The following is a 24,055-nucleotide window of genomic DNA, read 5'->3' on the forward strand; positions in this document are numbered from 1 at the left end:
GCCAACAAAACCGTTAGTTTGTATTGTGTAGATTGTTCATTTCTGATAGTATTGAGAGTCGTCAATGAAAATCTTAATTTCTGACAAAATACTGAATGTTTCTCGGATACCCATTCGTAAAAAGTACCTTTTTTGAAAAAAAAAAAAAACACTCCCCGGATCACCTTCACCACCTTAAAAAAAAAACTTTATTCTTCAAAAAATGTGCACATTGTTAGTGTAAAAAAACAGATTCGCACCACTTGATGAAATCAAGCATAGTAATATTTAAGTAAAGAAAATATGAAATTGATTTTCAGTAATTAGTTTGAATGAATATCAGAAAATGTAATTGTTTGATGCCTAAGAAAGAACTCGTCTGCTGAATTTGATATTAAGCAGCAAAATATTTCAAAACATAAAAATGTGAAACATAACATGAATACTCTCCGTTGTCACTTGAAAACATTGATCTTGGTAGGAAGTTTATTAGATACTGAAATTGTCGTCTTGGTATGGTGTGCTTAATATTATTGTATGCAAAATTTAAAAACACAAAAGAGGGTACAATCAATATTGAAAAAGTAACATCTGTCACAGAAAATAGTAATTTATAAATATCAAAAGAAATATTATTCTGTACTTAAAATGTTAAACTTACTGCTAACAATAATTTAAAATGGTGATCAGGATGAGTCCAACAACTTAGTCCTTGAGCTTTCTTATTGGTCATAGTAAAAAGAAATTGTAGTCTTTCAAGTTTGTTGGTCGCATTGGGATTCTTGGAATGTATCAACAGATTCCTGCATATGAATTTTTGTTAATTCCACACAATACAAAATATGTATACAAAACAAAGTAAAGCAAAGTATAGGGTTAGTTGTGTCCTCTAATTATCAACCAAGTATATGTATTGATAAAAAGATAAAAGCAATGGAAATGTTTATTACAATGTATCAATATTAAATTTTTATCATGAACAACAAATCGAAATTATGATAGATATTTTTTGCTTATACGAAACTGGAATCAAGGATTGTCACCTGTGATTGTATATATGTCAATAGTGCATGCCACTACAAATGATATTAGCCAAATTAAGTTTTGTTTATTTAACCCAATATAAAATATATACACAAAATGCAGTAAACAAAGTTTAGGTTTAGTTAATGATAAGTTTAGGTTCGAGAAATAAGCAAAGAAAAGAAAAAAAAGATACATTTGTTTATAGTGTGTAAATTGTCAGTTTTAAATATTTAAAACTATCCACACTGGTATGTGGAAATTCTAGATACCTATTGTTATAAAGTTCCAATTTATATTTGATATATCACTCTACATGTTCCCTGTTGCACCCCAAAGATGTAAATGATTATCGAGAAAGTGAAATGAAACAGTATTTGAAATAAAATAAAATAGAAACAAATGCTGTTGTTTACTATATAAAACACTGTGTTCAATGGAATTGAGCCTTATACAATATTGGTAGAATAAAAAAGTTCATTTTTTTAATTCAATTTAAGAAATGAGCAAAAATTTGATATTTAAAATATTTGGCATGAAGAAAAAGAAATATAAGATAAAAGGTGATAAAGCAGTAAGAATCATGTGCTGAATTCAATTAAAAACAAATATGATTGTCAAAGAAATATCATGAAAATTTTGTAAGTGAACAAAATTTTTTTTTGATATATTTGGTTTCGAAGTATTAAGAAACATGTACAACTTCATTTTAAAGACAAAACGAAAACTGTACTAATGATAATGACAATGGTGAAAGGAAATTGGAAAAAATATATCAGAGGTAAAATGTTGGTCACATATACGTTTGTGTGGTATGCATGAAACACGTGTAGAAAATTATATTTTCTGATGCTGAAAGTAAGAAGAGAAACATTGTTAAAAAATGATCTAAAAGGCAATAGTAAAATCCTCATTTTTAGTGAGGGATATGTTGTTTGTTTCAATTGAGAAAGGAAACTTTAATTTATACAATTCGATGTTATAGATCACAAGTTTTATTACAATAAACATTGTGTTCTTTAATTATCAACCAAGTATATTTATTGATAAAAAGAGAAAAGTAATGGACATGTTTATTATAATTTATCAATATTAAATGGTTATCATGAGAAACCAATGGAAACGTTAATGTCATTTGGTGTTTTTGAAAAAAAAGCTACCAATGATTGTAACCAGTGATTTTTTTGTGTATGCCAACAGTGCAAATGTGGTGGTGAAATGAATTTTTGTTTATTCTTCACAATATAGAATATATACACAAAACTAAAACATAATTTACGGTTTGTTAATGATAAGTTTATGTTAGAGAATTAAGCAAAATTATAGATACCTATTGTTATAAAGCACCAATTCATGTTTGGTATATCAATCTACATGTTCCTTGTAGCACCCCAGAGAGGTAAATGAGTGTCAACAAAATGAAATAAAACATAGTATTTGAAATAAAATGAAAAGGTGCTTGAAAAGTGAAATATGCTGATGTTTACTATCTAAAACATTGCGTTCAATGCAATTGAAACTTATACTATATTGGTGGACTAAGAATTCAAGAAATAAAATTTAAGAAATTAGCAAAAAATTGATATATAAAATATTTGGCATGAAGAAAAACAAACATAAGACAAAAGGGGAAAAAGCAGTAACAATCATGTGCTGAAGTTCATTGAAAACAAATCGTTTGTCAAAGAAATATAATAAAAATTCTCAGAGTAAAAAAAAAATGGGATTTTTAAAAAATCTGTTTTCCAAGTAATAGGAAACATGTACAGCAAATCGAAATAGTGATAGTTATTTGGTGCTTATACGAAACATGTATTAAAGATTGTCACCAGTGATTTTATTTATGTTAACAGTGCATGTCACTAAAAATAATGATGGTAACGAAATTAAGTTTTGTTAATTCTACCCAATATAAAATATATACGCAAAACAAAGTAAACAAAGTTACGGGTTAGTTAATGATAAGTTTAGGTTCGAGAAATAAGCAAAGGAAAAGAAAAAAAAAGGTACATGTGTTTATATTGTGTAAAATGTTAGTCTGTAAATATTTCAAACTATCAACACTGGTATGTGTACATCCTAGATACCTATTGTCATAAAGTACCACTTCTTGTTTGATATATCACTCTACATGTTCCCTGCAGCATCCCAGAGAGGTAAATGAGTGTCCACAAAATGAAATAAAACATAGTACTGGAAATAAAATAAAATAAGAATATGTCTGAAAAGAAATAAATGATGTTTACTATATAAAAAGTTGTTTTCAAGTGTCAAATGGAATTGAATCTTATACAATGTTGGTGGATTATGAAATTGCATGAATGAAATAACATTGGAGAAATAAGAAAAAAGTTTATATATACAATATTTACAAATATAAGATAAAAGGTGAAGAAGAGCCAAATCCGAGATCTATAAATCGTAAATTTTCAAAGTGAAAACATTTATTTTTTTTTTAGATCTGCTTTCCAAGTAATAGTAACCATGTACAGCTTCATTTTAAATAAAAACTGTACTAATGATAATGTTCATGGTGAAAGGAAATTGGAAAAAAATTAAAAATGTCAGAGGTAAAATGTTTGTGTGGTATGCATGAAACACGTGTAGAAAATGATCTCATGTTGAAAGTAAGAGAAACATAGCTAAAAAATTATGTAAACGCAATAGTAAAATCCTCATTTTTAGGAACATAGTGTGGGGTATGTTGTTTGTTTCAATTGAGAAAGGAAAGTTTAATTTTTAGAATTGGATGTTATAGATCACAAGTTTTATTACAATAAACATTGTGTTCTCTAATTATCTACCAAGTATATTTATTGATAAAAAAAGAAAAGTAATGGACATGTTTATTATAATTTATCAATATTAAATTGTTATCATGAAACACCAATGGAAAGCGTGTTGGTTATTTGGTGTTCATAAGAAAAAACATCATGGGTTGTCACCTGTGATTTTATGTATGCTAACATTTCGCTGCAAATGTGGTAGCGAAATGTCTTTTTGGTTATTCTACACAAAATAAAATATATACACAAAACAAAGTAAAAGAAATGTCAGGGTTAGTTAATGATAAGCTTAGTACCAAGAAATAAGCACAGAAAAAGGAAAAGAAAGATACATTTGTTGATATTGTGTCGATTGGTGAATTTGTTGGTTCATTTTGTTTTATGACATATCAACACTATATCAGGTTATTTCATGCCAAATCTAGTGACATTTTTTTCCTGGAATATATTTGTTTATTTAATGTTGGTTTCTATTTAACTCATAATTGGGACCCTAACAGGTACTACCACTCCAGATCAGAGTGGACCTGGTAGCAATAGCAATTAAATGGTGGCTTCACACTTCACAAAACCCCACGTTTGGATACAGTTTATGGTCATATCCAGGACCTGGTGAATTTGTAAATAATTGAAACGATCAACACTGGCGAGTTAGAATTCTGCATACCTATTGTTATAAAGTACCAATTTATGTTTTACATATCACTCCACAACGTTGCTGCAGAATCCAGACAGTTGAAAGAGTCTAAAGAAACTGAAAACTATTTAGTACTCTTAAATAAAATAACATGCATAAAGAAATCCTAATATAAGACAATAGATGAAAAAGCAATAACAATTTTGTGTGGAATCAAGTGAAAACAGTTTCTTTGTCAAAGAAATTGCATGAAGATTCTCAGAGACTTTTCCTTCCTCGTTCCCTTCCCTTTTGGTGGAAGGAAACTTTCACAGTGGCTCAGAAGGTGGGCTGAGCACACTTCCTACAAAGGTGGGATGGGTAAATTTATTTTTCATTTGGTTGCCTGGAGGAAAGGCTTAGCCCCCCCCCCCAAAAAAAAGGTTGGAGCCGGGGAACTTCTCCTCCCAGAAGGGGGGGGCCGGGAAGGCTTGTCTTCCCATATTTTTTGTTTTGTGTAAGGTTGATCTCTTTCCGAAGGGAGTAAGAGGATATCCCTCTCTTAGGAGGAGAGCGAAGGCTCCCTGGGCCTCCCATCCTCCTTCTGAGAGAAGTTCCCCGGCTTCCACATTCATTGCTCAGCCCGCCCTCCAGGCAATCAGAGTCTGATTGTCTGCCGTATATAAAAAGGCGATTTTAGCTTGTCAGGCGGTATGCTCTGCGTTGACCATTTTTCTTCCACCTGTTGACCTTCCCTCCCTGCTACGCAGATTAGGGAAGGGCTGAAGGGGTGATTTGCTTTTATTTTTTACCCCTCGGTATAGGGAGGTGACTGATCATCCAACCAACTAAGGGGATGGGGCAGGAAGTCTACCCTCTCCTGCCTTAGAGAGGGAGCATTTTTTTTTAAAGTTTGCCCGGAGGGGAGATGGGCAACCTCCCTGCACTTGGGGACGGGGGGTCATGACCTTATTCGCACGGAGGAAATAGGGGTCTGAAGTAAACTTGAGTGTAGTGTAAACCTGTTTATTAGACCAGCTTGCTATAGCTCTCTTTATCTTTTTAAGTTTTGCCATCTTATGATGTGTATAAAAAGGCTCTTTTAGTTTCCCAGGGTGTATACCCTCCGTTGACCATTTATGTTTAAGAGTTTTCCTTGCCCCTTCTCTGCTCCAGAATGGGAAGGGAGCTCTTTCCCACTGTATGGGGGGGCGGCTTTCTTTTATGGTTATGTGGGGAGCCTTACCTTTAGCCCCCTTAAGGTGGTAGGTCTTTTTTGTAAAATTGTTAGTCAAATGTTGATCAAATATTATAAGTTTGTGTGATATGCATGAAACATGTGTAGAATATGATCTGCTCTCATGCTGAAAGCAAGTAGAGAAACATTGTGAAAAAATGATGTAAACCTAAGCTAAGCAAACGACCAGTCAATGGACATGTTTATTATAATGTATCAACAATAACACATTATCATAGTTATTTGTTGCTTATACGAAACAGGTATCAGGGATTGTCACCAGTGATTTTATTTATGTTAACAGTGCATGCCACTACAAATAATGATGGTAGCGAAATTAAGTTTTGTTTATTCTACCTAATATAAAGTATATACTCAAAACAAAGTAAACATCAGCTGAATTTGATATTAAGCAGCAAAATATTTCAAAACATAAAAGTGTGAAACATAACATGAATACTCTCCATTGTCACTTGAAAACATTGGTCTTGGTAGGCAGTTTATTAGATGCTGAAATAGTGGTCTTGGTATGGTGTGCTTAATATTATTGTATGCAAAATGTAAAAACACAAAAGAGGGTACAATCAATATTGAAAAAGTAACATCTGTCACAGAAAATAGTAATTTATAAATATCAAAAGAAATATTATTCTGTACTTAAAATGTTAAACTTACTGTTAACAATAATTTAAAATGGTGATCAGGATGAGTCCAACAACTTAGTCCTTGAGCTTTCTTATTGGTCATAGTAAAAAGAAATTGTAGTCTTTCAAGTTTGTTGGTCGCATTGGGATTCTTGGAATGTATCAACAGATTCCTGCATATGAATCTTTGTTAATTCCACACAATACAAAATATGTATACAAAACAAAGTAAAGCATAGTATAGGGTTCGTTAAGACCTCTAATTATCAACCAACTATTGCTAAAAAGAGAAAAGCACTGGAAATGTTTCTTATAATGTATCAATATTGAATTGTTTGGTAAAATTCTTAAATTATTTGAATGTTTATTATAATTTCTAATTAGTGACTTGTTATCATCAAAATCCGCCCCAAAAAGTGTCCTTTCTTTTATTTGGTATCAGAATAGGTATCCAGATTTCTACTTCTATACAAATGTGATATTGTAGTACAGTAAATGTCAAATTGTTTTTCAAGTATTAGTTTGTAACGTTTGTACTGACTTCATCAGATGTCATGTAAGGAACTGAATTCTATTTAAGACTTTATCTGAAGTGTTTTTATTTTGGTAGATCATGTGTTATTACACTGTAGTAATTGCGCATATAGCATGTTAACTACAAATGACAAAAGTGAAATCAATTTCTGATTCAGCTACACTATATAAACTAAAGGAAATCAAATTTGCAAAATAAAAGAAAAATGTAGTTATGGGTTAGTTTGGAGTTAGAATAAAAAGCCAACAAAACAGTTAGTTTGTATTGTGTAGATTGTTTAATTAACTTTGCTCATTTCTGATAGTATTGAGAGTGGTCAATGAAAACCTTAATTTCTGACAAAATACTGTAATTTTCTTGGATACCCATTCGTAAAAAGTACCTTTTTTGTGAAAAAAAAGAACACTCCCCAGATCACCTTCACCACCTTAAACACAAAAACAAAAATATCTTTATTCTTCAAATATTGTGCACATTGTTAATGTAAAAAACAGATCCGCACCACTTGGTGAAATCAAGAACAGTAATATTTTAGCAAAGAAAATATATAATTGATTTTCAGTAATTAGTTTGAATGAATATCAGACAATGTAATTGTTTGATGCATAAGAAAGAACTGACTGTTTCTAATTTCGTTTCCTTTTAATTTCATTTTTGTCCAATCCAATCTGAAGGAGGCGGGTGGTATACCCTGCGTTGTACAGTTATTTTTAAGACTCTATCCAACATGTATGTAACACAAAGGGTTTTTCCATGGCGCATTTCGCATTCTTTTCCTTCTGGGAAAAGTTTCGTAATCATGTCTGAATGATAAGTCAGAATTGTTAATGTTGGCTCAGTGTTTTATTCTTATAATCTGTTGAACAAAGAATCAATCAGACTGCCTGTGTGTGTCGGTGTATATGAGAAGTTTATTTTAGATCCCCAGGGGTTAGACCGTGTGTGGACCATGTATTTTTAAGAATTTTCCTTTCTCGTTCCCTTCCCATCTTGGGGAAGGAAACATTTTTTTATGGTGGCTCAGAAGGTTTGCTGAGCACTCTTCCCACAAAGGTGGGATGGGGAAATTTTTTTTTTATTTGGTTGACTGGAGGGCGGGCTGAGCACTCCCGAAAAGGTAGGAGCCGGGGAACTTCTCCTCCCAGAAAAGGGGCCCGGGAAGGCTTCCCTCTCCCCATATTTTTTTTTGTTTTTTTGTGTAAGGTTGATCTCTTTCCGAATGGAGTAAGCGGAACCGACAGGGGGGTAAATCAACCATACAAAAGGATATCTATCTCTTAGTTGAAAGAGGGAAGGTCTCCCTGTCCTCCCATACCCCGTCTGAGAGAAGTATCCCCAGCTCTCAGCTTGGGGGGGGGGTAGGAGGGCTTAGCCCGCCCTCAAGCAAATAGTCTGACTGTCTGCCTTATATAAAAAGGCGATTTTAGCTGGTCAGGCGGTATGACCTGCGTTGACTATTTTTCCTCCACCTGTTGACCTTCCCTACCTGTAAGAGGGAGCCGTGCTACGCAGATTAGGGAAGGGCTGAAGGGGTGATTTGTTTTTTTTTTGACCCCTCGCTATAGGGAGGTGGCAGTCATCCAACCAAAGAAGGGGATCAAGCAGGGAGCATTCTCTCTCCTGCATTAGGGAAGGGGTTCTTTTCTTTTTAAGTGTGCCCGTTTTAATAATAAACACATTTTATTATTTTAAATATTAATATTAATTTTTAATAATAAACACATTTTATTATTTTAAATATAAATATTTATTTGTAATAATAAACACATTTCATTTTAAATATTAATATTTATTTATAATAATAAACACATTTTATTCTACTTTAAATATTAATATTTATTTTTAATAATAAAAACATTTTTATTTGAATATTAATATTTATTTTTAATAATAAACACATTTTATTATTTTAAATACTATTATTTATTTTTAATAATGAACACATTTTATTTTATTTTTAATATTAATATGTTTTTAATAATAAACACGTTTTATTATTTTAAATGTTAATATTTATTTTTAATAATAAACACTTATTATTTTATTTTAAATATTAATATTTATTTTTAATAATAAACACATGTTATTTTATTTTAAATATTAATATTTATTTTTAATAATAAACACATTTTATTATTTTAAATATTAATATATATTTTTAATAATAAACACATTTTATTATTTTCAATATTAATATATATTTTTGATAATTAACACATTTTATTATTTTAAATATTAATATTTATTTTTAATAATAAACATGGTTTAATTTTAAATAGTAATATTTATATTCATTAATAAACACATTTTATTTTATATTAAATATTAATATTTATCTTTATTAATGAACACATATTATTATTTTAAATATTAATAATTATTTTTAATAATAAACACATGTATTTTATTTCAATATGTATAAACATTAACGGTGTAATTTAAAAAGAAAATGCTATTAAAAATTATAAAAAAAGGTAAAAAAAAAAAATTCCGAAAACATGGAAACAAAATATTTTTACCCAAAAAGTATTAGCATATGAGTTAAATAAATAACTGTTGCCAGAAGTATTTGTAATAAAGCGTATTGTAAAATTCCAAAAATATTAGCATATGAAATAAATAAATAAATGTTATTAAGTTCTATAAATAAAAAGAAAGCAGTCAATATAACTCCTCGAAAAATGTAATTCAAGCCCTAATTTTACTTTTAAATAGACACTTAAAAATTGGGATGGGGGAGGTCGTGAATTAAAAAAAAACGAATGTCGAAAATATTATAATCGATTTATTTGAAAGAACAAAAATTTCACATTGACCCTGAAAATATAGTAAAAATAGAATCAATAGAAACATTTTGATAGATTTTAAAAATTAAAAAATTGAAAAATATTGAGTTTAAAAATTGAAAAATATTGAGTTCGGAAAATTAATTACTGTTTAAAAAAATATTTGGGTTTGTATTACTGTGCACATAGATTCAAAAAAGTTGTCAAAAGACAAATATATAACAAATAAATGTTATCAAAGGCAAGATAAGTTACTTTTCTATCAAACTGGATATATTTTTTGTATTTTTATTCAATGTAACATATTTATTCAGCTCGAAAAACATACAGTGTTTACCGATGTATTCGAAAAATCAAGATAGCGTCTCACACCGTCTTTAACACCGTAAGTATGGAAAAAAGTGTTATAAATAAAAAACTATACAAAATACTATTAAAAACCCGCCGAATATATGTCAACCTATGTCACGGTAACATATCTTGAGCGAGTTTTTAACAGAATTTATCCGGTTTTTTATTTATAACATCTTTTCCCACACTTACCGTGTTAAAGATAGAATAAGACGCCATCTTTTTAACCAAAAAGTATTAGCATACGAGTTAAATAAATAACTGTTGCCAGAAGTATTTGTAATAAAGTGTATTGTAAAATTCCAAAAATATTAGCATATGAAATAAATAAATAAATGTTAAGTTTTATAAATAAAAAGAAAGCAGTCAATATAACTCCTCGAAAAATGTAATTCAAGCCCTAATTTTTTTTTCAAATTAACGAGCAATGACCAAGGTTCCATAAAAAAAAAGAAAAAACAAATAACGTGGTTTAAAAAAAAGGTTTTAAACTTCATTAATTATTTACTATCGGGTTACTAAATTAAGTATTTACTTTTTAATAGACACTTAAAAATTGGGATGGGGGGGTTCGTGAATTAAAAAAAAAACGATAGTCTAAAATATTATATTCGATTTATTGGAAAGAACATAAAATTTCACATTGACCCTGAAAATATAGTAAAAATAGAATCAATAGAAACATTTTGATAGATTTTAAAAATTAAAAAAATGAAAAATATTGAGTTAAAAAATTGAAAAATATTGAGTTCGGAAAATTCATTACTGTTTAAAAAAAATATTTGGGTTTGTATGACTGTACACATAGATTCCAAAAAGTTGTCAAAAGACAAATATATAACAAATAAATGTTATCAAGGGCAAAATAAGTTACTTTTCTATCCAACTGGATATATTTTTTGTGTGTTTTTTCAATGTAACATATTTATTCAGCTCGAAAAACATACAGTGTTTACCGATGTATTCGAAAAATGCCACCCGTTGTTTACAAAGCCATTTGCCGGAAGTGACGTTTTATCTAAAGATGATCAAAACCGTATAGAATGAACCTTTTTTTTATATAAGTTTTATTCAAACAGGCTTTATTTGAACTTAATGGACTTTGTTTTTGTATTTATTAACTATTTAATTCTTTTTATCAAACAAAAATAGAATTTTTATATTGACATATTATGGACTGTTTTTCGAACATCGAAATTTTAAAATTAGTTTTATTTAAAAAAAAAAGACAGTGTTGTTTTTTTAATTGAATTCTAAACTTTATTTGAATTTTTCAACAAACTTTTACAGACATAATCGACTGTTTGTCAAACATCGAAATTTTAAAATTAAAGTTTAATGACCCTTCTAGAGTTATCGAATCTATAAAGTCTATTTTTTTATATGCTAGTGCAGAGAGTGATCCGTGCTAGATTAAGAATGGCTTTTAATAATAATAATGTGGAAGCCTTTAAACTGTCGAATATGGTTTTTAGTATACTGTAATTTTCGTGTACATAAGCGTCCTCACACTGATACCCCCCTCCGCCTTCAAGTTTAACAGAGTTATAAAGTAAAGACAAAATGGCTAAAGTTTTGTCATATAAAAAGAAAATGCAAATATAAAGTATATAATAAAGTTTTAAAAAAAAATTCGAAAACATGGAAACAAAATATTTTTACAAAAAAATAGTAGCATTGAGTTAAATAAATAACTGTTGCCAGAATTTATCGAATTTTTATTTTTTAATAGCATTTTCTTAAAACCCATAGGAAAATAATTTCCCATGACAAAAAAAAAATGCTATTAAAAAGTATAAAAAAAAAAAAAAAAATTCTGTAAACATGGAAAAAAATATTATTACCCAAAAAGTATTAGCATATAAGTTAAATAAATAACTGTTGCCAGAAGTATTTGCAATAAAGTGTATTGTATACTCCGAAAAATATTAGCATATGAAATAAATAAATAAATTTTAATAAGTTCTATAAATAAAAATAAAGCAGTCAATATCTAAAATATATAAATAAAATAAAAATTACTGAGATAAAAATATAAAAATACGTACGTAAAATCAAAAACACACCGACTGGTTTTAAAGAGGGTGAAAGAGAAAGTGTGAGAGAGTGAGAGAGAGAGAGAGAGGGAAGAGAAAGCGGTGTATAGTGAAGTTAGTTCCTTTTAGAATAATAAAATTTGTTTATTAATGAAAAATCGAATCAGCACAAAAATTAAGTGTTTCCATAGTAACCAAAAGCGGTGTATAGTGAAGTTAGTTCCTGACTAAGCGTTTTTAAACGAATAGAAAAATAGAAAGAGGGTGATAGAGAAAGTGAGAGAGAGAGAGTAAGTGTGAGAGAGAGAGACGGTGTTGGTTTTACTCCTCCTCCCTTCCAGATTAAGAGGTATGAGGTCACGTGGTAATATACAAAATGGCCATTACATAAATATTATGATATTTTTATTATCGTCTAATTTTGAAAGCTGAATTTTTTTATTCCTGTATATTTTTTCCTGACATTTTTCGTTAAAACTCTTGTATAAATAATATTTTTAACCAGTTAATCACGATGGAAACAATGTCATAAAGTTTAATAATATATATAACGAAGGAGAAGAGAAAATGCAAAAGTATCGGAGACAGAACTTGTTATTTACAATTGTTCGCCATTAGTGGACGTTGACGTCACGTCACGTGACATGACTAAGCGTTTTTTTTTACGTATGAATTACATTGGATCATTCAAGAATTACGTAATAAAAAGCATTACAATGGCAGGTTTTTTTGGGCCCCCCTTGGAGATAACTGATACGTTTACTCCTTTCTCGTCCGTTTGACGTGAAATTTCGATATTTGTCATCTGGGTTATCAAGCTTCAATCTGATATCAAATTTGTCAAGTCTGGTTGTGTCTGTCAAAAGTTTTAGCGTTACAAACAAACATACATACACACAGACGTTTGAGATTTATATATATAGAAGAAGAAGATAAACTACAAAGGTTATTTCTTATATTTTATTACATTCCTCCTCTATATTAGATTGCGCTTACTCAGATATGTTACGTTTGCATTCTTTCTTTTGGATATTCTACAGTTTTGCACACAGACACCAACACGCAGCAATCCCCAAACAACGCGCACACACGCAGACACACACACACACACACACACACACACATATATATATATATATATATATATATATTTATATATATTGCATACGGTATACGGCATAATCACGTGTACACCGCGAATCCCTACGGATCATTGAAGTAAAGCAACGTTGATCCTGGCTAGTATCAGATGGGTGACCATTTGGGAATTCTGGGCACTGCATGTGCTTTCCTCTTATCTTCCAGTGGCACTGAACCTCCAGTTGCCTTCGGTATTCGACAATGACGACTCAGGCGAGGTGGTATTGTAGATTGCCCCACTCTGTCCAAAAAAAAAAAATTGATGCGTAAACACACTTGTCGTTGGTATCCAGACTGAAGGAAGCCATATATATATATGAGAGAGAGAGAGAGAGAGAGAGAGAGAGAGAGAGAGAGAGAAAGAGAAATAAAAAAGAACACCAGTACTATGTGTTCATTAATGTTCCGTCTTTTTGTCGAGACTTCCTCTGGATGAAGTCTAGAAATAAAAACGAAACGTTCATGAACACATAATACGGTTTGTTCTTTTTATATATCTATTTTGTCGGAATACTATTTCCATTTTTTTATCATATATATATATATATATATATATATATATATATATACATATACATACATATATATATATATGTATAAATATGCATATATATTTATATATATATATATATTTACATACATACATATATATACATATATATACATATAATTTTTTTTTACTATAATAATTATTAAATACCTACAGACACTGGTGTTTCATCCTTTCGGGAATCTTCAGTGCAAGGTGTCACGATTAATACCAGTCGACCGATTCGAACGCCGCATCACGAGCCATCTTTGGCTCGATTTAGCGAAGACCTAAGCCACTCGGCTACCATTAACCGCGTGAATTAACGTCGAATTAAAACATTTTAATTTTAATTGTTCATTTATGTCAGTCAGGGAGTGATCTAATCGTCGTACGATGATCTATGCATCAGAGCTAAATTGACCGACTTTAATTCAACTGAAAGTGCTCAACGATAAGACACGAATTTCTTAAAGGGGCTGTCATATTTTTTTTTTTTTTTACTATAATAATTAAATTCCTACATATACGAGTGTTTCATCCTTTCGGGAATCTTCAGTGCAGAGTGTTACGATTAATACAAGTCGAAGGATTCGAACCCCGCATCACTAGCCATGTCTGGCTCGATTTAGCGAAGACCTAATCCAATCGGCTCTGCACCATTTTCCTATATACACACCAGTTTCATATATATATATATATATATATATATATATATATATATATATATATATATATATATATATATATATATATATATATAGAGAGAGAGAGAGAGAGAGAGAGAGAGAGAGAGAGAGGAAAATGGTGTGTATATATGAAAATGGTGCAGGTAGAAAGCAAGTTATTCCGAAAAATAAAAGTATTAATAATGATGATGATATTACTACTACTACTACTACTACTACTACTACTACTACTACTACTACTACTACTACTACTAATAATAATAATAATAATAATAATAATAATAATAACAATTACTGTAATAATAATAAAAAATAATAATGAATTAATAATAAGAATAAAAAGAGAATGATGCCTGTGCTAGCTATAAAACGAAAAGATGTAATATACATATTGAAATCAATATAGAACAAGAACAGGTTCATACATACGTACAAGTATACAAGTTAGAAGACATTCCATCCAAAGCATGAAAATTGTTAAACAAAATGTCATTACTAGGGGTTTTAAAAAATAAAGCTGAATGGTTCAGTTTGGAATTTATTTATCTTCAAAGTAGACTTCGTAGCCTCGTAGGAGATATCCTTTACTCTTCCCTGCAACTTCAATCTCACAGAAGAGATGTTGCGTGTATGATGTATCGTTATTTTCATCGAACGTGTTCGACTGAGCTTCAGTCTATGTTTCCCTCTCGCCAAACTTTCACAAGAAACACTCGTCTAGCTGAAAACACTATCAATAATTCCCCCAGTTTTATCTGTGACTAAAACTTAACGTAGATTCCATGAACAGAGCTTTTTTCTTAGAAATACACGCCTGTGGAATAGTCTTCCGTTTTTCTGCTTTCCGGCTGACTACAATAAGGTTGTCTTCAAGTCTAACGTAAATAAGATTTTGATGACCCGTTCCATATAAGTTATCAAATTTACCGAATTTTCATTACTAATGATTACTATATTGTCCACTTTCTACTGTCCTGAATTTTCCCTTATCCTTGTGTTGCCTCTTGGTCTTGATAGTGTTGTGATTCCTGTGTAAGAAAAAAGTGCACTTTTATAAATTTTACAAAGTAAGGTATAAAAATTGAATTGAAATGAAATAAAAAATTGCCTTGGATTTATTTTATGTAATGTACATTCTGTTGCACTTTAAAACAAATCATTCAACATTTTATATCTATATCTATATCATTAATTGCTAGATGAAAAATAATATTTTTAAAGTGCACCAAAACTGTACATTACATAAAATATATCTAAGGTAATTTTTGGATTCAATTTAAATTCAATTTTTATACCTTACTTTGTAAAATTTATAAAAGTGCACTTTGAGGATAAATAACTTTCAAATTGAATCTTGTACCTTTATAGCCTATAGTAAAAACATTTTGTTTAACAATTTTCATGCCTTGGATGAAATGCTTTTCTAACTTGTATCTTACCTTTTTTTTTAAGATTACATTTTAAAACTCTCCTTCTCTCTATTTCAGTTTGTGTCTATACTCAACAACTCATTTTTCCAACCCGGTCTTTCTATTATTACAGGTCTGATTATTCTCGTTCTTTCAGTGTGTATTTCTCCTTACACCGCAACTCATTTTTTGCAACTCCCTCTTTGCAATACAAGTCTGAATAATAAGAAAATCTGATTTTTTTAACAAAAACTTTAAAATACTTTTTTTAGATTATTTTTTTTAAACTTCTTTCAGAATAGAAACTCTCTAAAATGTAATAAAGAACATATTTCATATAGTTTTCATTAACAAATATTCAGTAGATAACGAGAAAAATAGAGATGCAAATTTCAAAAGGACTCTATATCTTGTTACTGGCAATAAATAGTGTTCCCAGCCAGCGAAAGTCTTTGTTGTTGCTGTTGTTGTTATTATTATTATTATTGTTATTGTTGTTACTATTGTTGTTATTATAGTTGTTATTGTTATTGTTATTATTGTTATTGTTATTATTGTTATTGTTGTTATTGTCATTGTTGTTATTGCTATTATTGTTATTGTTGTTCATATTGTCAATGTCTCCCCACGGGACAGAGTTAGACACCAGGGTCGTTTTTTAATGTGGAGAAAAGGTACAAAAATAAAAAAAAATTGTCTCAGTCGTGAAGGATTCCTCCTCCACTGACAGAACAAGAAATTGAAGTGCAGCATCTGAAGAACAGATGCTACACTTTGATTTTTACCCAAAATGGCATTGCTATTGTTGTTGTTGTTATTATTATTATTATTAATGTTATTACTACTACTACTACTACTACTACGATTATCGCTCCGCACGTTATCATGCTGTGCATCCCTTAAAAGGGAAAGTGGAATATTCCAAATAAAAATTGCCACCCCTTAAAAGCAAAGTGGAATATTCGAATTCCTCAAAAAAAAAAAAAAAAAAAAAAAATGGTGTCGCTGTTGAGGCAAAGCTAATAAAAATGATTTGTCTTTCTTGGCCCTTTTGGCTAAGATCAAAGTGTAGTATCTGTTCTTCAAGTGTTACATTTCAATTTCTTTTCTCTCAGCGGAAGAGAAATCCTTTACGACTAAGACAATTGTTTCTCCACGTTAAACAACTGACACCGGTGTCTAAATCTGTCCTGTTGGGAGACATTGTGAATAGGTATTATGTTTAATGTAACAAAGTTTTAATATTAAAAAAGTAACTGGAAAAAGTTTTTGCTGATTTAATTACAAAATGCCCTGGAAGTGTTACTCCTGATTAATTGTAAAATGCCATGGAAAATGTTCGTCTCATTATTTTTTCTTTTGTTTACTTGCCTCCCCACAAGGGCGAAATTGGAGATGATGTGAGTTTAAAATTTAGCGGGCAAACCAGCTCCCCAAAGGGGCTCTCTGGTCAATAACAAAAATTAGAATTGTATCAGTAATGCAGGATTTCTCCTCCATTAACTAAGCCCAAAAAATGGGGGTATTTAAGTCACTGGAATGCTGAAACTGATAGTACACTCAGACATCATGCTGAAGCAATGGGTACCTAATTCCGAATAGTGTTAATGTTTTTAGGTATTACTTTCGAAAAGCTGCTGAAACAGTGTATTATGTAAACATTACTTTATTTCAAGTATATTTTAAGCAGTGGGTTACAGGATATGAAGTCAGTCCAAGAAATTACTCACACCGTTTACGATTTACACATTACTTTATTTCATGTATATATTTAACAGTGGGGTGGGGGATATTAAATCAGTCCCGAAAATGGGTGAACCTCTTTACGCATTACACAATGCTTCATTTAATGTATTTTTTAACATAGGGATGGGAAACAATACGTCGGTTCCGGAAATGGCTGAAACCATTTACGTCTTGGACATTACATCATTTCATGTATTTTTTAGCAGTGTGTTTGGGATATTAAGTCTGTCTCGGAAATGGCTGAAACAGTTTACTATTTAGACATTACATGACTTCATTATTTCATGTATATTTATAGCAGTACGTTTGGGATAAAAAGTCGGTACCGGAAATGGCTGAAACAGTTAACTATCAAGAAATTACTTTATTTCATGTATATATTTTTAGCAGTAGGTTTGGAATATAAAGTCAGTTACAGAAATGGCTGAAAGAGTTTACTATTTAGACATTACATTATTTCATGTATATTTTTAGCGGTGGGTTGGGGATAGACATCGGCCCCGGAAATGGCTGAAACGGTTTACTATTTAGACATTACATTATTTCATGTATATATTTAGCAATTGGTTTGGGATGTGAAGTCGGCCCCGGAAATGGCTGGAACAGTTGACTATTTAGACATTACCTTATTTCATGCATATGTTTAGCAGTGGGTTTGGAATATACAGTCAGTTCCAGAAATGGCTGAAACATAACTATTTAGACATTACATTATTTCATGTATATTTTTAGCAGTGGGTTGGGGATGTAAAGTGGGTCCCGGAAATAACTGAAACAGTTTACTATTTAGACATTACATTATTTTATGTAGGGTTTTAGCTGTGGGTTTGGGATATAAATTCGGTCCCGGAAATGGCGTAAAGAATTTTCTATTTAGACATTACATTATTTCATGTATATTTTTAATAGTGGGTTGGGGATAGAAAGTCAGTCCCGGAAATCGCTGACACAATTTACTATTTAGACATTACATTATTTCATGTATATTTTTTATCAGAGTTACTTGATTGCTGTGTTTGTAATGATATAATAAGCCAAGACAATATATCAAATATATAAGTCGGAGGGAGAGGAATAATGTGGCGTTTTAATCATAATTTTTTTTCGAAATTAGTAACATATTCAGAATTATGAACAAAGATTAAATGTGAGTTAATCGAGTGTGTGTTTATAAAAAGATAATCAGCCCAGGAAATATATCAAAGTAATTATGTAAGAAAGATAGGGCGAAAAGGAGGGTTTAAATTATGAAAAATTATTGTAAAAATTAGTAACATATCCAAGAATTATGAAACAATGGCATGTTACTTAATGCATTAGTGTGTTTGCAATGAAATAATCAGACCAGACAGTGTATCAGAGTAATTATTTTACTAAGTGGGGCGATGAAGTGGGTTAAAATGATAAAAAAATGATTGTCGACATGAGTAACATATCCAAGAATTATGAAAAATACGAAATGTAAGTTAATTATTTGGTGTGTTTGAAATGAAATAATCATCCCAGATAATATATCAAAGGTATTATGTTTTTAGTGGGTGGTTGATAATGTGGGTAAAAAATATTGAAAATAATTGTCGAAATGTGTAACATATCAAAGAATTAAGAAAAATGATGAAGTGTGAGTTAATTGATAGTTATGTTTTTATGAAACAATCAGCCCAGTAAATATACCAAAGGGTTTTTTTGCAGTAAGAGAGGGCGACAAGGATGGTTTAAATTATAAAACATTATTGTCGCAGTTAGTAAGATATCCAACAATTGCGAAAAATGAAGAAATGTGATTTAATTGATTGGTGTGTTTATAATAAAATAATCAGCCTAGACAACATATCAAAGTAATTATATAAGTAAAGGGGAAGAAGATAAGGAGGGCTTAAATTATGAAAAATTATTGTCGAAATTAGTAAAATATCCAAGAAATACGAAAAAATGATGAAATATTAATTAATAGATTGGCGTGAATGTAAGGAAATAATCATCCTAGACAATATATCAATGTTATTATTTAGTATAGAGGAAAGGGCAAAACTGCGGCTTAAAATTATGAAAAATGATTGTCGAAATAAGTAACACATCCAAGAATTATGAAAAATGATTAAATGTGATGTCATGTGTTTGTAATAAAATGATAAGCCCGGATAATATTTCAAAGCTATTATTTTATCAAGAGAGGGCGATAATGTGGGTATAAATTATGAAAAATTATTGTTGAAGTTAGTAACATACACAAGAATTATGAAAAAATATGAAATTGAGGTTAATTTATTAGTGGGTGTGTAATGAAATAATCAGCCCAACAAATGTATCAAAGTTATTATTTTAGAAATGTTGGGCGACAACGTTGGTTGTATATTATAAAAAAATATTGTCGAAATTAGTAACATATCCAAGAATTACGAAAAATTATGACATCTGTGTTGATTGATGCATGTGTTTGTAATGAAATAATCAGCCTAGAAAATATATCAAAGTTATTTTTTTAGTAAGGTGTGCGATATGGTTAGTTTAAATGATGAAAAATTTTGTCAAAATTAGTACCATATCCAAAAATTATTAAAAATAAAAATGATGAAATGTGAGTTACTTTATAGTTGTGTTTTTTTTTTTATAAAATAAGCAGCCGATACAATATATCAAATTTACTATTTTAGTAAAGGGAGAGGCGATAATGTGGGTTGAAATTATGCAAAATTAGTGTCGAACATAGTAACATATTCAATAATGATGAAAAATAATAAATGTGAGTTAATTGACCGGTGTGTTTGTAATGAAATAATCAGCCCACGAAATATATCAAAGTTATTATTTTAGTAAGGGGGCAGTACAGCTCAATACCTGGGTAGAATAAGTTACACTTCAAATACCTCAATACCTGGGTAGAGCAAATAATGTTTTGCTACAGAGGCATAAATAGGTTTTTGCCTTGGAGAGTTTGATAACGAGACACCTTTTTAGGCACCGTTGCTTATATTGAAAAGCGGAATTCTTAATGAAAAACGAAAATCAACTTTCAGTAAAAAGGTGTATTTTTGTAAAGATGGGTCCAGAAATAAAATTCAGCCGTTTGGTGAACAAGATTACTCGGTTGTCGATTTATATTATTTATCTATTTATTTATTCATCAATATATTTATTCATTCACTTCTTTTTACGAAGGGTTTGTGGATGGATTAGGCGTTGTTGGAGGTATTCACATTCTATTACTATCTCATACAAATGTTAGTTACATATGTTGGCTGCTTTTTGTAGTCCTTTACTAGTAAATTATAATTCGTTTTTTTATATCTGTTTTATGTAATTGTTCTTAGGTCTTCCTGCGAAAAAGTTAAAGTTTAACAAGGATCCATTGACCATTTCTCCTACTCCTAAGGGTCTACTAAGGGAAGAGAGCGAAACCGAGGAACATGCGCTAAAAATTATGGAAGAAGAGGAAAAAGAGGCAAACGGAAGGGCACAGAAGGAAGAGAAAAGGAGAAGGAGGAAGTGAGAAGAAAGAAACGAGGAGATTCATAATTTGTTAAATCGTGGTAATTTAATTTAACTCATTTTCCTTAAACCTGTTTTTTTTTTCGACTAACTCTAATATTTATTACTATGTAATTTTGTTTTATTTTAATATTCATTTGTTAATACATATATTCATTTATACATTTGTTATTTGTATTCTGAAAACCTACGGAACAACATTAGTTCTAAACTCAGAATATATATCAATACTAATCTTATGATGCTCAGATGCAATCAATTCCTATGACATCGATACAAATTATGAATCCTTATAAGATTATTTACACCTATGCTATAACTCTACTGAAGGTTACATTTGTAAATAGTAATGCTCACAGATTTTGTAGACCTTAAAGACAGTGTAGGAAATATAAATATGTTACATTACTCCCTAGAGTAGATGCATATATGTATGGTTTGGAATGGTTTTAAATGTTCAAGTAATATAGCATCGTGCATCGTTAATAATTAAAATTCAGACCGTACTTCGTGGTTGTGGTATATCAAAGATACATAAACGTTGAGGATAGCTAGTTTAAAGTTTTTTGTTTGCATGTTTATTCTAGTGGAAATATAACCATTAGTTTAAGAACAAAGCGTTTTTTTTGTTTTTGTTTAGGTTGTGCTAGATGTACTTCCATGTCTGTCGTGGCATAGGTCTAAAATGTGAAAATTCGTATTGATTTTGGGGAAAAACATTCCGGGTGATGAAACATAGGCTTATGCCTAATATTAATTAAATAATAGGAAGATAAAGGTGAATATTAAATATTAAAGTATATAGAGAAAGTTGTACGTGTTTTCTATGGTTAAATATAATATTTTATGTGCGTGTTTTTTTCGCGAGGGCGTGGGTATGGATTTAGTGAATGTAAGATTGAAGTGATTTAGATGGCTAGGTGTTTATATGTCGGATATTACATGTGGTAAGTGTTGCGAATGAATTTGATTTGGATTATGAGTGCGCAATTTGCAAGTGAGAAAGTATGTGTGATTAATAATGCCCACAATTTATTGCACTTTCCCTATCCCTTAATTTTGTGATAAATCTTTTCCCTTTAAACAAAGAAGGAAATGTGAATTCAGTGTCTGGCAAGTTTTTGTTTTCTTTGGGATTTGCCAGCTAAACACTGGGTTTAGTTATATATATATATATATATATATATATATATATATATATATATATATATATATATATATATATATATATATATATACATATATGATGATTGCGGCAACGTCTTGTAAGCCGTGTGCCATTCTCTCAGGCAGTTAAAGTCCATGAGCCCAAACATGACGTCCATCGCCACAGGACCATTTTAATAGACAAATGCCTGAGGGAGTATCTGTAAACAGATGATGTTACATAGTCTAAGCTTTGTACGACAGCTAAGTCTCTTTCCCGGTTAAAAATGTTGAGATTGGGCAACAAGCAAGAGTAAGATAGCCAGTAACAAGTTAAAATGCAGACCAGCTTAATGCGGGCACTGGGCTCCTTCTTAATAGTTTTTTTGTTTGTTTTTTTTTTAATCAGAGATTTGCTTCATCTAGAAATGTGTCCTTCACCACGGCTTACATGAGCCCTCTCCACCCAAAACACACATACATACACACACACACTGTGCTAGTGATCCGTTGACCCCGAAGAAGAATTAATTATACATATATTCATATATATATATATGTATCTCTCTCTCACTCTCTCTCTCTCTCTCTCTCTCTCTCTCTCTCTCTATATATATATATATATATATATATATATATATATATAGTCGTTCAATTTAGCTCTTATGCATAGATCATCGTATAACGATTAGATCACTGTCTGACTGGCGTAAAGAACATTAAAATTATGATGATTAAATTCAACGTTATTTCACGCGGTTTATTGTAGCTGAATGGATACGGTCTTTGCTGATCGAGTCAGAGATGTATCGTGTTGCCGAGTTCGAATCGTTCGACTGCTGTTAATCGTGACACCCTGCACTGACGATTCCAGAAAGGATGAAACACTAGTGTCTGTAGGTATGTAATTATTATAGTAAAAAAGAATTATATATATATATATATATATATATATATATATATATATATAATTCTTTTTTTAAGAGCTAAATTAACCGACTTTAATTCAAATGAAAGGACTCAACGATAAGAAACGAATTTCTTAAAGGGCCGACGTAATTATTTTGTTACTATCATAGTTAAATACCTACATACACCAGTGTTTCATCCTTTCAGGAATCTTCAGTACATGTATATATATATATATATATATATATATATATATATATATATATATATGAGAGAGAGAGAGAGAGAGAGAGAGAGAGAGAGAGAGAGAGAGAGAGAGAGAGAGAGAGAGATATAGATTTGTACTGAAGCAAGTCCATTATATTCTCCGTGTTCAGTACAATTACTGCTCCCGTTCGTAATTTCGATACAATCAACATTTTCAATTTCAATGTTTTATATATCTCAAAATATTAACCCATAAAGATGTAAATTTTCTAGATAATAATAAAGAATGTTACATGGGGGGTATGTTTTTCCGCATAAAAAGCACATTAATTAAAAATAAAACTTATTGCTTATTTTGTAAGTTAATATGGAGTAGATTCATGGGAGAATAAATACGATAGCCCCCCTTTCTCTCTCTCTCTCTCTCTCTCTCTATATATATATATATATATATATAAGTATATATATATATATATATTTACACACCCACACACATAAATCTCTCTCTCTATATATAAGTATATATATATATATATATGTGTGTGTGTGTATATATATATATATATACATACATTTACATATATATGCATATTCTGTTAAAAAAATAATATATAGTTAATAGACGTCCAAATAACTTCTACAAATGATTTTCTCAGAAATCTCCTACTAATTAATCATTTATAATATTACTTCAACCAATCAAAAAAATATGAGTGAGGTTTTTTTAAAAATTCTGAGTCCATTTCTTTTTCTCAGTTTTATTATGTCATCGAAAGTTACACTTAATAAGGAAAACAA

General features: G+C 30.2%; 1 pseudogene; it reads left to right on the plus strand.

Annotated features, from left to right (window-relative positions):
* Positions 1–16,793: 16,793 nt before the first annotated feature.
* Positions 16,794–16,950, plus strand: LOC145249165 (U2 spliceosomal RNA; annotated as a pseudogene).
* The last annotated feature ends 7,105 nt before the right edge of the window (positions 16,951–24,055 follow it).

This window comes from Euprymna scolopes, chromosome 27 (assembly GCF_053919585.1).
Source record: "Euprymna scolopes isolate OS-2025 chromosome 27, ASM5391958v1, whole genome shotgun sequence".
NCBI classification, from domain to species: Eukaryota; Metazoa; Mollusca; class Cephalopoda; order Sepiida; family Sepiolidae; genus Euprymna; species Euprymna scolopes.